The sequence below is a fragment of the Alexandromys fortis genome, unplaced genomic scaffold, assembly GCF_014885135.2.
Source record: "Alexandromys fortis isolate MF-2015 unplaced genomic scaffold, M_Fortis_MF-2015_v1.1 scaffold_197, whole genome shotgun sequence".
NCBI classification, from domain to species: domain Eukaryota; kingdom Metazoa; phylum Chordata; class Mammalia; order Rodentia; family Cricetidae; genus Alexandromys; species Alexandromys fortis.
The window spans coordinates 2518866-2532264 of NW_026068072.1; the positions used below are offsets into that span (position 1 = coordinate 2518866).

The 13399-nt window shown below is 49.0% G+C and overlaps 1 protein-coding gene across 3 annotated transcripts in view; it reads left to right on the plus strand.

Moving 5' to 3' along the window:
* The window catches only part of Sez6l (seizure related 6 homolog like), a 155920-nt gene that overhangs the window by 20253 nt on the left and 122268 nt on the right, over positions 1–13399 (plus strand). The gene's annotated exons all lie outside the window — the stretch shown is intronic.

The following is a 13399-nucleotide window of genomic DNA, read 5'->3' on the forward strand; positions in this document are numbered from 1 at the left end:
GGCTCCTGGGAATCTGGGCTTAAGCACCTGATGGAAGCAAATCTATTTTCCAAAAGCCTGTGTTTTAAGAGGATTTTCTCTGTAACTCAAGTTTAAGTACTAAATGCAACTTAGTTCAGGGTTATACATGCTTGGGCTCCCTGAGTTCAAATCCATCTTTGCCCAGTAGAATCACAGATACTATTTAACCTCTGGTGTCTCAGTTATTTCATAATTAATGGGAATTTATAATAGTGTGTTTTTCACAAAGAAGGGGAGGTGCTTAGGCGTGCTCCATATAGTGACGAGGCTTTTGGATTCATTCTTGAACAAGCCACCGTAGTGTGCAGGAATATATATCCCTGAGTTCCCAGTATGCAAACTGATGGAGAAAGACAGGGAATGGGAAAGCTGTTGCCAGGGGAAAGCCACAGGAACACCCAGGGATGTCAGGAGATTAAGGACCTCTCTTTTCTTCTGTTGCTCTCAGTCACCAACACCCCAGGCACTCGAGAATAGAGGGACGCACATGAGTTCAGTAGAAGCACCTCACTGACAGAGAAAAAGTGATATGAGCCCAGCCTGAGACCACCCTGCCTTCTGGACAGGTAGGGGTGCAGGAAGATGCTGGAGCTCATAGCAGGAACCCATCTTGGTTATGAAGCATGCTCCCATTGCAAAGCCAAGTGTCTGAGCAATTGGCTAGAACTGGGTCTTGCTGAAAAACATCTGTGAAGCATGACTCAGAGAGAGTAAAGACAGCCTGCCATTGGCCGAGCCCCTTCCATTTCCAGACCTTAGTTTCTTCACCTGTAAATGACTGGATTGGATCACATTATCTCTAGGATGCTCCCACCCTTGAGCTTGAGGAAGCATGGGAGTGTTAATGCTTTTCCTGAAGGGCAAAGTGTACAGGGGACAACCACAAGGTCACTGCATGACACTGAGTAAGTAACCTCGCCATCCCATCAAACGTCTGTCCAGTGATCTGTCTATCCACTTGTCTGCCCATCACTCTCTCCCTACCCACTCAATGTCCATTCTACTTTTAGACACCACCCTTACATCATCCATCTTTCTTCCTTTCCATTCTACTTTTAAACATCATCCATCTTTCTTCCATCCATGCATGCATCCTGAATCTATTCCTCTATCCACCCATCACCTGTCCATCAACCCCTGTCCATCCATTTATCAGTCTACTCATTAATTAGTCCATCTATATCCTTATCCATCTTTTCCTTCCATCCATCCATTTGTTTCTCCTGTATCCACTCATCTATCTAACCATCTACCCATCCATCTACCCATCCATCCATCCGTCCATTCTGTCATTGATTCATTAACCCTTGCAAGTCTTCTATTGCGTTTTTTTTATTTGTGTGGGTGCGTGAGGAGGTCAGAGGATAACTGTGTAGAGTCAACTCTCTCCTTCCCCTCATATGGATCCCAAGGAACAAACTCAGGCAGTTCGGCCTAGGCAGCACCACCCCTTTACCCAGACATCCATCTTGCTAGAGTGCACCTATCTCTCTACCCATCATGCATTTATTGGCTCATCATCATACTCACAGGCTTGCCCAACCTCCCATGCATCTGTCCGTTCACAATGACCTCTCCACTCCTCCATGTGTTAATGAATACATATTCTATCTATGCATCTCCTTTTGCACACCAGTCCATCTCATGCAAAACCACTTAAAGATGCCGCTGGCCCCAAACAGGCTCATGTTGACGTCTACTGCCTCAGGACACACAGATTTAAATCTTCTTTATTGTGACATTAGAAAAGAAACTTGCGACGATGCCTTTGAAATTGTTTCATTAGTAAGCATGGTCTCATTTTATATTTTTCCGTAATTCTTCAAAGTCAACATGCATCCTCAGGAATCCTTATAAAATGGGATTATAACCCATCAACCCTTTCCAAACATAATGAAACTTTTATGAACACTAAATTAAAAAAATACTAAGGTTGACATAATGGAGTGTTCTAGAAACATTTCATTTAAGCCTTTATTAATTTTGCTTTGTAGTTTGTATTTTTGCTTTTTTGTTTTAAGCCAATATATTGTTAGCAGCTCTCAGATATTTTCATGGGTTCTTAAACAGCTTGTAGGTGTCAGGGCCTAGGGGGTAAAATGGGCCAGTTTTCCAAGCTCTTCAGCTTGTAATTCCCAGGTTCTCACTGAGCAGAGGGGGAAGGTGAGGCAGAACAGCAGCCTGCACACACACACCCCCAGCCAGTAGGATGGAAACAACCAGAGGGCTTTAACCTCCTTACCACTGCCACTTAGATACTCCTGTCCCTAACAGAAACAATAAACCCAAGCCTTCACTGCAAATCCCAGCCCCTCCTCTCATAGGAGTTGTGTTAATGTCTTGTTGGAACATGAAATTGCAGATTTATTTTCCGTGATCACGTTGAGAACAGAGAATTTGTTTCCTCCCATATAAAAAGAGCTTTGAAGAAATGCTGAAAGGATTGAAGATGATGAAGGCAAATTGCTCTTGTGGCAGCGGGAGAACAGGGGTGTGTGTGTGTGTGTCTGTCTGTCTGTCTGTCTGTCTGTCTGTCTGACCAAAGATGGGAGAATGCCCCAGGACTGTGCAGCTAGTCTGTCAACACAAAAACTCATATGTCACAGGCTCTGCGGAACGCGCCTGAGCTGGCAAGTGCACTGGCTGCCTCCCTTACTTAAAGACAGAGGGTGAGGTGGGGGCCCTCCTGTTGTCCCAACACTTGGTAAATAGGAGAATGAAGAATCCAAGGTCATCCTTGGCTACACTGTGAGTTTGAGGCCAGCCTGGGCTACATACAGACTTGTATCAAGAAACAAAAGCAGGGCTTAGCTGGTAAAGTGCTTGCCTCGCAAGCACGAAGACATAAGCTTGATCCCCAGAACCCGCTTGAAAAAGTCCAGAGCTGGGAGCAAGATGGATCCCCAGGACCCGCTAGGCAGTCAGTCCAGTCCACGTGGGGAATTCCAGACCAGTGAGCGGCCTTGTCTCAAAAATATAGGTGTGTAGTACCTGGGGAAGTGATGGTCATGGCTCGGAGAGGGACAGTAACCCACCCCAGTCATGCCCCAGGTGTGTCTCCTGAGCTGCACCTGGTCTGGCGAGTTCTTCATTGTGTCTACCATGTTGTCCAAAACAGCTGGTGTACACGAGCTCGCAGAGGACAAAGCAAGGACTCCCCTCGCCCCTTGCTTTGTGTGTATCTATGTATCTTCTCAGGCGTTGGGGATGTGTAGAAAACCGTAGTTGTCCTATCCCCCCATACTCTCCCAAGTCCTGTGCAGACCTGTCCTGCATGTTATGTCTGTTTCCTTGTTTCTTGATGCCGTGCAGTTGGGCACCCCAGGTTTTCAGCTATGCAGTTCCCTGTGGCTGTTTGGACCAAATTCTCCCATCAGTGTTTTATGTCCAGTGAGAAGTGTTGGGTTTTTCCAGTGTTGTAGAAGGATCATGATTCTCAGGGTAAAGAAATCAGCAAGGGCAGAACCTCTGGCCCCCAACCCAGAAGCTGGCATGGGAAGGTTGGATGATACGCAGAAATTTTTGACAGAAAGCACTGTGTCCTGTGACCAAGTTAAGTCACAGAAGCCCAGGGACACACAGGGCAAGGAAGGCTTCCTGGAGAAGGTAATTCCTAAGCCAAACCCCAAAGAATGTCTAGGGGTTTTGGAAGCTGGATAAATGGGAGTTGTAGATCTCAATTCAGTGAAGAAGCCTAAGACAGAATGGTACCAGGACTGAACAATGCCTTGGGACAGCAGGGTTGAACTCATAGCCCTGCTGTACAGACACACAAACCAGGGTCCCTGGAGGCCTGTGTTCTGCTGTGAGCCTGGTTTGTTCTGTTGTCCTCTGGGGCCTTGACAAAAGCTAACGGCATTGTCTCGGGTCACTGCTCTTTGGGCATCTATGAGAATGACTGCATCTTAACATAAGGGCTAAGGGGACTGATGCTGCCCCTTCCCTGAATTCAGAAAGTAAGAACCCCATGCACGGACAGGGCAGCCATCTGTGATCCGTGTAGCCACACATCCTGCCAAGCTGGATCTGGGCTGACCACCACTAGCCTAGTGTGCCATAGGCTCTGAGGGAGTGGGGCCTGGGGACTCTGGCAAGGATGCTGGGGGCGAGGACTTCAAACCCTCTCAACCTAAACCTTCCCCAGTCTGCATCCTAGCCCCAGCAATCAGTCACAAGCTGTGTGCCTTGGGCAGCTACCTCTCAGGCCTCCCTTCGATGACAAGAGGGTCCCAGGAGTCATGGTAATGCGTGCCTGTCTGCGACCCCTCTTCAGGAGACTGAGAAAGGAAGATTTCGAGTTCATGACCAGCCTAGAACCAGCCTCGACTACATAAGAAGACCTTGTGCTTAAAAAAGATATAATCTGCCTCCCAAATGGTTCCCATATGGAGGGATTTTGCGCGAGACACAGACACATGGAAGACCTTCCTTCAGTGTTCAACACATCCTAAGCTTCTGAGAAGCGGGAGTGGCGGGCAGGGCTTTATTTTAACCCAGCATAAGCCCCTCAGCCTCCAGAACGATCTGGAGGCCACTCCCTCCACTAACACATTTAAAAAGCAGTTGGTGCTGGACATGACGAGATGGGGGAGGCAATCCTACAGAATGTCCCCACATGTCCCCAAGCCTTGCAGGCATGGTCAGGAGTGACTCAGTGAGACAAGCTATTTCTGTTAACCCTTTGTCTTCTCCATGCTGCTATTCAGATGGGGAGACACCGCCTGGCTCTTACCTGTGATGAGCTGAGCCGCGTCTCCTCGGGCTCTCTGCTACCCATGACAGAGACGCTACCCATGTGGCCACACAGGGTGGGGTGGAGGAAGGATGTTGCCCAACTCTGTGGAGCACCAGCAGCTCCATCTGGGAGAGTCAGATGTAGCCGAGTCAGAATTTCAATCTCGCCACGGCCTAACTGTGGGACCTGGGTTTCCCTAGATCCTCTATCTTTGGATGCCAGTTTTGTCCAAGGAAGAAGCAATGCCTGCCTTATTGGCTTGTCATGGAGATTTAATTATATCTAACCTTAGCACTGTTTGGTCTTGTGTTCAGGGTACAAAAGCATCAGGAGCTTCCAGCCATTCTTTGCTATTATAGTTATGTTTTTTAATTTTTTTTAAGATTTCTTTTATTTTCAATTATGTACGTGTGGTGTATATGGTGTGTGTTTTTGTGTGTGTACAAGTGTGTGGTATGAAGTGTGTGTGTGGTGTATGATGTGTTGTGTGTGGTGTGTGTGGTATGTATGGTGTATGTGTGTGTGCGCGCGCGCGTGTGTGTCTTTCCAGATACTGACAGGTTTTGGGATGGAGTCTCTGGGAGTTGGAGGAAATTATCTTAAACTATGACCTCTGGGATGAGGGGGTACATGGAGCAGTGAAAGCCATGAGAGTGAGTGCAAAGGCCCTGAGGGAACGGTGGGCTGGGCCTGGTGGTGTGCGAACCAGGACAAGCACTGCGGGCACTTCTGAGGAGGGCAGCAAGCACATTGGGCATGGTGAGGGAGACTTGAGAGACTGAAGGAGTTTATCTCTAGGACTCCAGCAGCTCAGCCCCGAAAGGAGATCATCCATCTGCGGCTATGCCGGGATGCAGTACGTGTGCGTGTCATGGCGTTCATAGCGTCATCCCAACTCTTGGCAAGCAGGAGGATTGTGAGTTCCAGGCCAGCCCGAGCTTCATAGTGAGAACCTGCCTCAAGATGACAAATCAAATTCCCATGTCCGGCTTTAGGCATGTGCGTGCCCCTCCCCCACCATGGCCCTTTCTCCACACCCTCGTTCCCTTCAAAGCAGCTACAGCAACCCGAACCATCTAGCTTACATAGTTTTCTTCACGTCACTCATGAACTTTACTTTGTTTTTGTCTAGAAAGGGTCCAACTCTGTAACCCAGGCTGAACTCAAATTCACCATCCTCCTGCCTCAGCCTATAGTGCACCACCATACCTGACGCTATCCGTCTCTTTTCTTGTCATCTCATCTATGGGGACATAAGGTCTGTGCATGGGAAAGGCTACGGGCAACCCAGGTCCCTGCTGATTCTCACTGTGTAACCTTGGTCTTGGCACACACTGGATGCTCATCGTTCCTGCTGGTGTTTAGGCCACAGTCACCTACACACGTGGCTTCAGCTGCTTGCCCAGCGTTCTGCTCCACTCATATAATATGGCCCAGTGGCTTCTTGATGCTTCCCTAGGGATGAGAGACGCCTGCGGTGAGTCTTCCCAGAGAGCTGCATGTCCCTCCTCCCTGGGAGGAGAGCGCTCGAGGGCAAAGGGACCAGGACTGTTCCCTGGTATAATGACAAATGAAAGGCATGAGTTTTATGGAAATGGGGAGGTAGGTAGCCTTCTGGGGAGACCCAATGTCAACTGACTGGGGGGAAGAGTTAATAGTCACTCCTGGCCGAACCAACTGGGCTCTGTTGCTAAGCAACTGCCTCCCAGAGTTATATAATATGAAAGAGAAATACTATTTTTTTTTTCTAAATGGAACAGGGTTTCCTCAGTAATGGAGGCAGTTCCACCTTGATGTTTCCCATCTCCGGTGAACCTTGTGACTTAGATGTGACCATGGCCTTGGGGTAGTCTTGAAGCTGCTCTGACCCCATTTAAAAATGATCTAGTTCAAAGAAAGGAACAAATGAGACCACTGGGCTTCTCCCTCATGCATGCGGAATTCCCATGCAACTCCTGGCTTCGTCTCCTTTTTGTGGATTCCCAAGAGGACTTGGATGACACCACTTTGATCCAGCCCAGAACTGGGTGTGTGGCCAGGCCTGAGTAGCTCCTGCCACTGATTGTGTCCTAACTCCTGGCTCCAAGATATGTCCTGAGCAGAGATGAGGCTGCTTAAGCCTCCAAGGCATAGTGTTTGAGAAGATGGAATGAACCACACAGGGCTCAGTTCACTCCGAACCTCCCTGTTCTCCTCTGTGAAATGATCTGTGTTGGTGGTAGTAGTACCCTTTCTGAGCAAACCAGCCTAAAGAGTTTTGCAAGGCTGAAGTCAAAATCTAGTGGACCGGAAATTGAAAATGCTCCAGAAATCCTGTGGATGTCCAGGGTTGTGGAGATGGGACCAAGGCTGGCAACTGAGCAGACAATTCCTGTGGATCTCTGAGATGGGCAGGACAGGCAGAAGCTTGTGGTGGAGAGAGAGACCAGGAAGAATGTAAAATGGAAACAAGATTTGGCTGGACTGTTTTGCTGCTGTAACAGAGTATCAGAGACTGGGTAATTTGTAAACAATAGAAATGTATTTCTCACAGCTGGGCTGGCAGGGCACTGGGCAAATTTGCTCTCTGCTGAGGGCTGCTTTCTCCTTCTGAGGTGTCATGTTACTGCCGTGTCCTCTGGAGGGGACAAGCTCCCTGACATGACAGAAGCCAGGAGGACAGAGAGGGTCGCAGTCCCATTTTAATTACCCTGGCATACCCCACCACTTCACACGTACTACCTATCCCACTGGGCCTTGAGTTTGCCTTTTGAACAAACGTTTAAATCATAGTAAGAAGCAACTACAGGGTCAGAGCAACTTGTCACAGAGATGTGACTATGAATATTCATGACAGACACATCTGATTTGCATACTAGGTAAATGGGAATTGATTTATAGAAAGCCCTCCCACCGGAGTCCTTTAATTTAGTCATTTTTGAGTCCACAAAGAGCTGGGGAGGCTTTGAAATGTACAGGTGGCCAGATAGCGCTAACCAGGGAAGCTAGAACCCCCATAGTGAATTCTCAGGTTTTAATTTCCCCGGTGACTCCATCAAGCGTGCCACCACATGCTGGCCCTATAGGAAGGGTTGTGCCCGTCTCATCGTGATCTTCAGTGAAGTGACTTGCCCTAAGCCCTATGGCAGCAGTGCAGGAGACTCGGTTCTAACTCCAGAATCCCACTCTCAAGTGTTCCAGGATTCTGTTTCTCCGGGCACATTACAAGTGTGAGCTGGGGCAACCTGATTCTCTTTCCCCGTGCAATTACAGCAAAGACCCCCTTTGCAGGTCATGTTGTCGGTGTCACAGTGACTGCCGTGCTAGGAAGGAGAACTAGAACTGTAGCATCAGCAAGGTGGCCGAGCTGGCGGTGTACTGCTCTGCCATGCCCGCGTAGACAGTTCTGGCCGACAAGGCAGCCCCAAGCCATCAGGACCCAGGCTCCTTCCAACTCAAGGCTCCGACATCCCCCAGCTTCTTCCTTTCACCTTCTAAGATGGGTGCTCTAGATCTTGTCCTCGTATGCCTCTTCTAGTGCTTGAAAAGAGGAAAAGAGGAAGCAGTGGACACTTCCTCTCCTGAGGACATCCAATAAAAGTGAAAACTTCTACTTCCTCTTGCTTCCCATTGAACACAGACACTTGGCCATAACCAACTTTGAGAGCATCACAGAATTCTACAACACGTCAAGTCACTCCACCGATAGAGACCTGTACAGTGACGTGTGTGTCATCAGCATGCATGTTCACCCATGGAAGTAGCCTATTGCTGGAATCAGCGACTGTGTCTTAAGTCAAAAAGTGGAGACTTCTAAAGGGAGGGGGCTAGCGACCCACTGGGAGGGGCCTTTAACAGCCTCAGCTTCTCCGTTCCTTGGAGTTTTCTCAAGTACTTGGAGGAGATGACGGCCCCTCGGGGATGTCAGGAATAACCAGTTCTGGACAGATCTATGAGAGAAGGTTCTTCTGTCATGGAAAGGTTCTGGCCACCTAGCTTAGCCTCAGAGAAAACCAACCCACTGTCAACTCCAATCAATTACTGTGGCTGAGACTTTGGTCCAGGAATGGTATGAAGGCTTGGTCTCCAAAACCCGTGTAACCCAGTGCTGTGAGGACAGAGACAGGATGATTCCTGGATTCGCTGGGTAGCTAGTGTAGCAAAAGTGGTGAGCTCCAGGCCCGGGGAGAGACCCTACCTCTTGGCTCATGGCCTTGGCTCTAGCTGCTGTTTCTGCTCTGGGCTCCAGTCCTGTCTGCAGAGGAGAGGGTGTCTGAGACAGATTTACTTACCTTGCTTTCGTTCATGCGAGTGGATCCTGCAATTTGATGGCACTGGAAGCGCTTTCTACCCAGCTCCTCTACTTGGGAGAGAGGAGACATAGTCTTTTTAATTACATTAGTTTCCTGTGTCTGCCTGATGCCCTGGGAGAGAGGTTAATTTAATTGAGCCTCTCATATATGAAGTCCCATTACCTCCGACTGTTTTCCAAACATATTGATGTGTCAAAACTGAAGAGAAGAGGGATCCCTTGAGACAGACAGGAGCATTCAGCCCACTCAGAGGAGCTTCGCTTGGTGTCTGTGTTCTCAGCACATGAGGACAGCTCTGTTGAACACACCAAGAAGAGGATCCCTGTGGTCTCACACCCCTTCCCCAGCCATCACACTTAACCACACAGATAGACTGCAAAGGAGGCTGCAGGCATAGGGCACCTTTTACAACCAGTGAGTTCAGACCTCACGTGCATCAAGAACCCAGGGTTGAGCCAACCATGCCATGAAACCACCCTTCGGATCTCATGACAGCCCTGGCAGCTGGTCCTGTTCATTGCGTTTTACGTTAAACTTACAAATAATTGCATACATTCAAGGATCACAGTGAGGTGTGTCCACCAGGCAAGGAGATTTAGTAGTCACCAGTAAGGATCATACCCACAGGAAGTAGGAAGGGGGGCACAGCTGCTGTCCTGCTCCCCCAATCTCCTTCTTCATCCTGCCCCTGCCTCAAACCAGTTCCTCCTCACTACGAGTGTTTGCCTTTACCTCCTCTCCATGATTCTGTTGAACACTATGGGAATTGTGTATGTCTTATATATGTGTGGTGTGACTGTGTGTGTGTACTGCGTGTATGTTGTGTGTATGCAGGTATATGGGTGGTGTGAATGAGGGTGTTGGTAGTGCATGTGTAGGTATGTGTGTGGTATGTATGTGGTGTGTGTGTGTTTGTGTGTGTGTGCATGTGATTGCATGGTGTGGGTATGTGCACATGTATGTTTGGTGCATGTGCAGGCGTCTATGTGTGGTATGTCTCACCAGTCATAAAATAAACTCTGCAAACAGTAGAAACAACTCTGCAACAACAGAAACATGTTCCTTGTGTTAGTCTGAGTGCCAGATTTGGGTGCCAACACCTTAGCGGTTGGCACTTCAGCATGTGAGCTTGAGGGGAGCCAGACATGCAGAGCACGGCTGTGATGTGTGCGCCTGTCTGTATTTGTGTGTAACTATGTGTATATGTGTGTGTTTATGTGTGTGCACCACCCATCCCAGACCTGACTGGGGCAGCCTCTGTTGCTTTTGCAGCAAATGTTTCTCCTTCAGTCCCACAGCAGGTCTGTGTTCAGGTTTGTAGAACACCTGGGTCAGGGTCCCTCTGAGCAAAAGCATCCGCATGCTTGGCCGGTGGAGAATGGTGGTGGATGCCAAGGGAGCAGGGTGGTACCTGTGTGCAAGCCAGCCTCTTCCCTTGAGAGGACAGCTTGGCCACTGCTCCCTGGAGCCCACGCCTTTCTGCTTGCCAGGGAGCTGCTAGAGTTTCTTGTTTTAAGTAGAATTTTTAAAAATGACTTCTGAAGGTTAAACGTCTTAAAGTTATAAACCTTGGACTTGACCTCGGCTTTTGCAGACATTCTGTTCTCCTCCACTGCCCTCCTCTGGCCCTGGCCTCCTCTCACCAGGTGGCTCCCCACCTCCAGCACCTTTTAATGTCTCCGGTGCTCTGTTACCTTCCCACCTCCTCTCCCCTTCTTCAGTCTCACAGTTCTCTGTCTACTTCCGAGTCACGCAGTGCACAAACACACATATGCACACACACACACACACACACACACACACACACACAGAGTCCAGACTCAGAAAGATGAACACCGCATATTTTTTTTTTTTTTGCTCTCCTAAGTAGAATCGGGTTTATATTTTAAAGAACTTTGGCAATTATATTTATGTCTTGATAAGCAGATTTTGTGTTTCCCTCCACAGGGCATACAACTTTCCCACATGGGTCCTGTGATCTCTTTGCTAGGATATAACAGGGTGCATCCGTGTCCCCAGAAACTTTCCCCACCTCCAAGCCTTTCCTCAAGCCCAGAGACTCCTCATGGATTATCTGGCCACAGCTGCCATGGCGGCGCACCCAAAATCCCAGCTAAACTCCAAGGTTCCATGTCACCTGTAGTCCCAGTCACACCACAGCCCTCCCTCCCAGAGCCCTGCTCACGCCTCAGCCAGGTCTCATTCCCAACATGCTCCTCTCTCTCCCAGCTCTTCCAGCAACACACACTCTATTTCACTCTGAACCCAATCCCCAGGCAGAGCCTGGCAGATGCTAAGTCAACACTGATGAGACTGTTTCATTTGGAGGAGGCAGTGAGAAACACATTCTGGACACCAGGTTTAAAAGCAGTCTCTGCAATGGCCGCATTTAAGGTTCACATGGCCACTTTGTCCCTATGAACCTCAGTTTGTCCATCTTTAAAATGGGCAACATTTGCTTTTCTGAGTGGCTGACGTTAGTTAAATGAACTAACACATCTAAAGTGTCTTAGCGCTCACTCCTGACACAGAAAAGGACTTCATGAAACAGTGCTTTATTGCTTTATTTTGAGACTGGACAGAAGGGAGTGCAGGCGAAGTGCTTTTGCCATAGGTGCAGAACCCGAGTTCAGATCCCAGGACCTACATAAATCTAACCCTTGCACTCCTACAGAGAGATGGGAGACAGAGGTAGGGCCCCCTGATGCTTACTGCTCAGCTAGCCTGGAGCACCATGCTACAATGAACAAGACCCTGCCTCAGAGAAGAGGAGACCCTCTGTCTCAACAAGGTAGAGAACACAGCCAGACACCCAGGGTTGTCCTCTGACCCCCACACATGACGGGGTCTGGGAGGGACAGCTGAGAAGTCATTGTCTCTCCTCCCTCACTCCTGGGTCTGCCTCAACACCAACAGATGCTTCCAACTAAACAGGTGCCAAGGGTTCCCATTTGAGTGGAGCAGAATCTGCCGCCAGAGGATCCTGCATGGCAGCAGATCCCAGGCCCTGCAGTCATAGCCAGGCAGAGCCAAAGAGACACACGGGTCCTCAAACCAGTGATGGTGCACACTCCGGGAGATGAGGATAAGGTGTGTGGGGGCTGTGTGCGGAGTTGTTCCTAACCTCTGAGGTAGATGGACGAGTAGCCCTTCTAGCCTTCTCCTCCACACCTCTCCTAGAGGTCACGGTCACAGAGAACCCCGAGGCAGGGGGATGGGAAGGTGTCACTGGCCAATGCCAACATTCTCTTCTTAGTAAACATTTCATAGCTCGTCTCCCTTTTCTCTGATAAGGTTAGTGATGGAGGAGAGGGAGGGTTTAACAATGGTGTAGGCTAAAGGGCAGCCCAACTGTCCCACCCATTCCCCCTCAGCAAACAGAGCTGGGCCCAGTGTGACCCACAACACCCCCATCAGCTGTGTCAGAGAGCTCGTGGGCCATGGATATTAATCATCGTTAGCTAACATTTAATAGAAATAGTAAAAATAATTTTCACTAGGCTGCAGTCATTTTCCTTAATTGTGGTACTTAAGCAGCTCCATTTGATGTGGAGTGTGCCAGGCTTCTGTCTGCACCTGAGCTGTTCTCTGGGGACAGAGCGTCCCGGCACCGCAGCCCAGGGGTGACCTCAGAGAAGCCACTCCAGTCCTCACTCTCCCTTGTTTAGTGTTTGCTAATCGTAAGCTATTGTTGGTCTTATTGTGGTGTTTTCAGACATGTTTATAAGGCAGTTCGATTGTGCGTAACCCCGGTACCAGCATTTATCCAGCCTCCTCCAGGGCCTGTCTCTCCCCACACAGTCTCCCGATGTGTCCTTGTCTTTTTGGTTACAGTTCACAATGAGAGAAACATTCCAGCTTGTCTCTCTGAGCATGGCTTGTTTTGCTTAATGTGATGATCCATCTGTTTCCCTGACGATGCCATAATTTCAGTTTTCTTTATGGCTGAACACAAGTCCCTTGTGTGTACGCACTGCCTCTTCTTTGTCCCTTCGTCAGATGAGGGGCGTCTAGGCTTGTTCCACTCCCCGGCTCTGTGCAGGTGTCTCTGCAGCAGGCTGACTCAGGGTCCTTCAGGTGTATACCCAGGAGCAGTTGGCGGGATCCAGTGGTAGATCTGTTTGCAGGGGCGGGGGGGGTGTTGTTGTGTTGTTTGTTCTGAGGAAACTTCATACGAGTTTCCAGAGTAGCTTCGCCAGTTCACACACATCTGCCAGCAGCGTCATGGCTCTTCTTGCCCTACATCCTCACCAACATTGACTGTCATGTCTTTTCTTAGTGATTACAGCTCTGATTGAGGCACCATGCATTCCAATGCAATGTTGATTTGCATTTTCTTGATGGGGATATG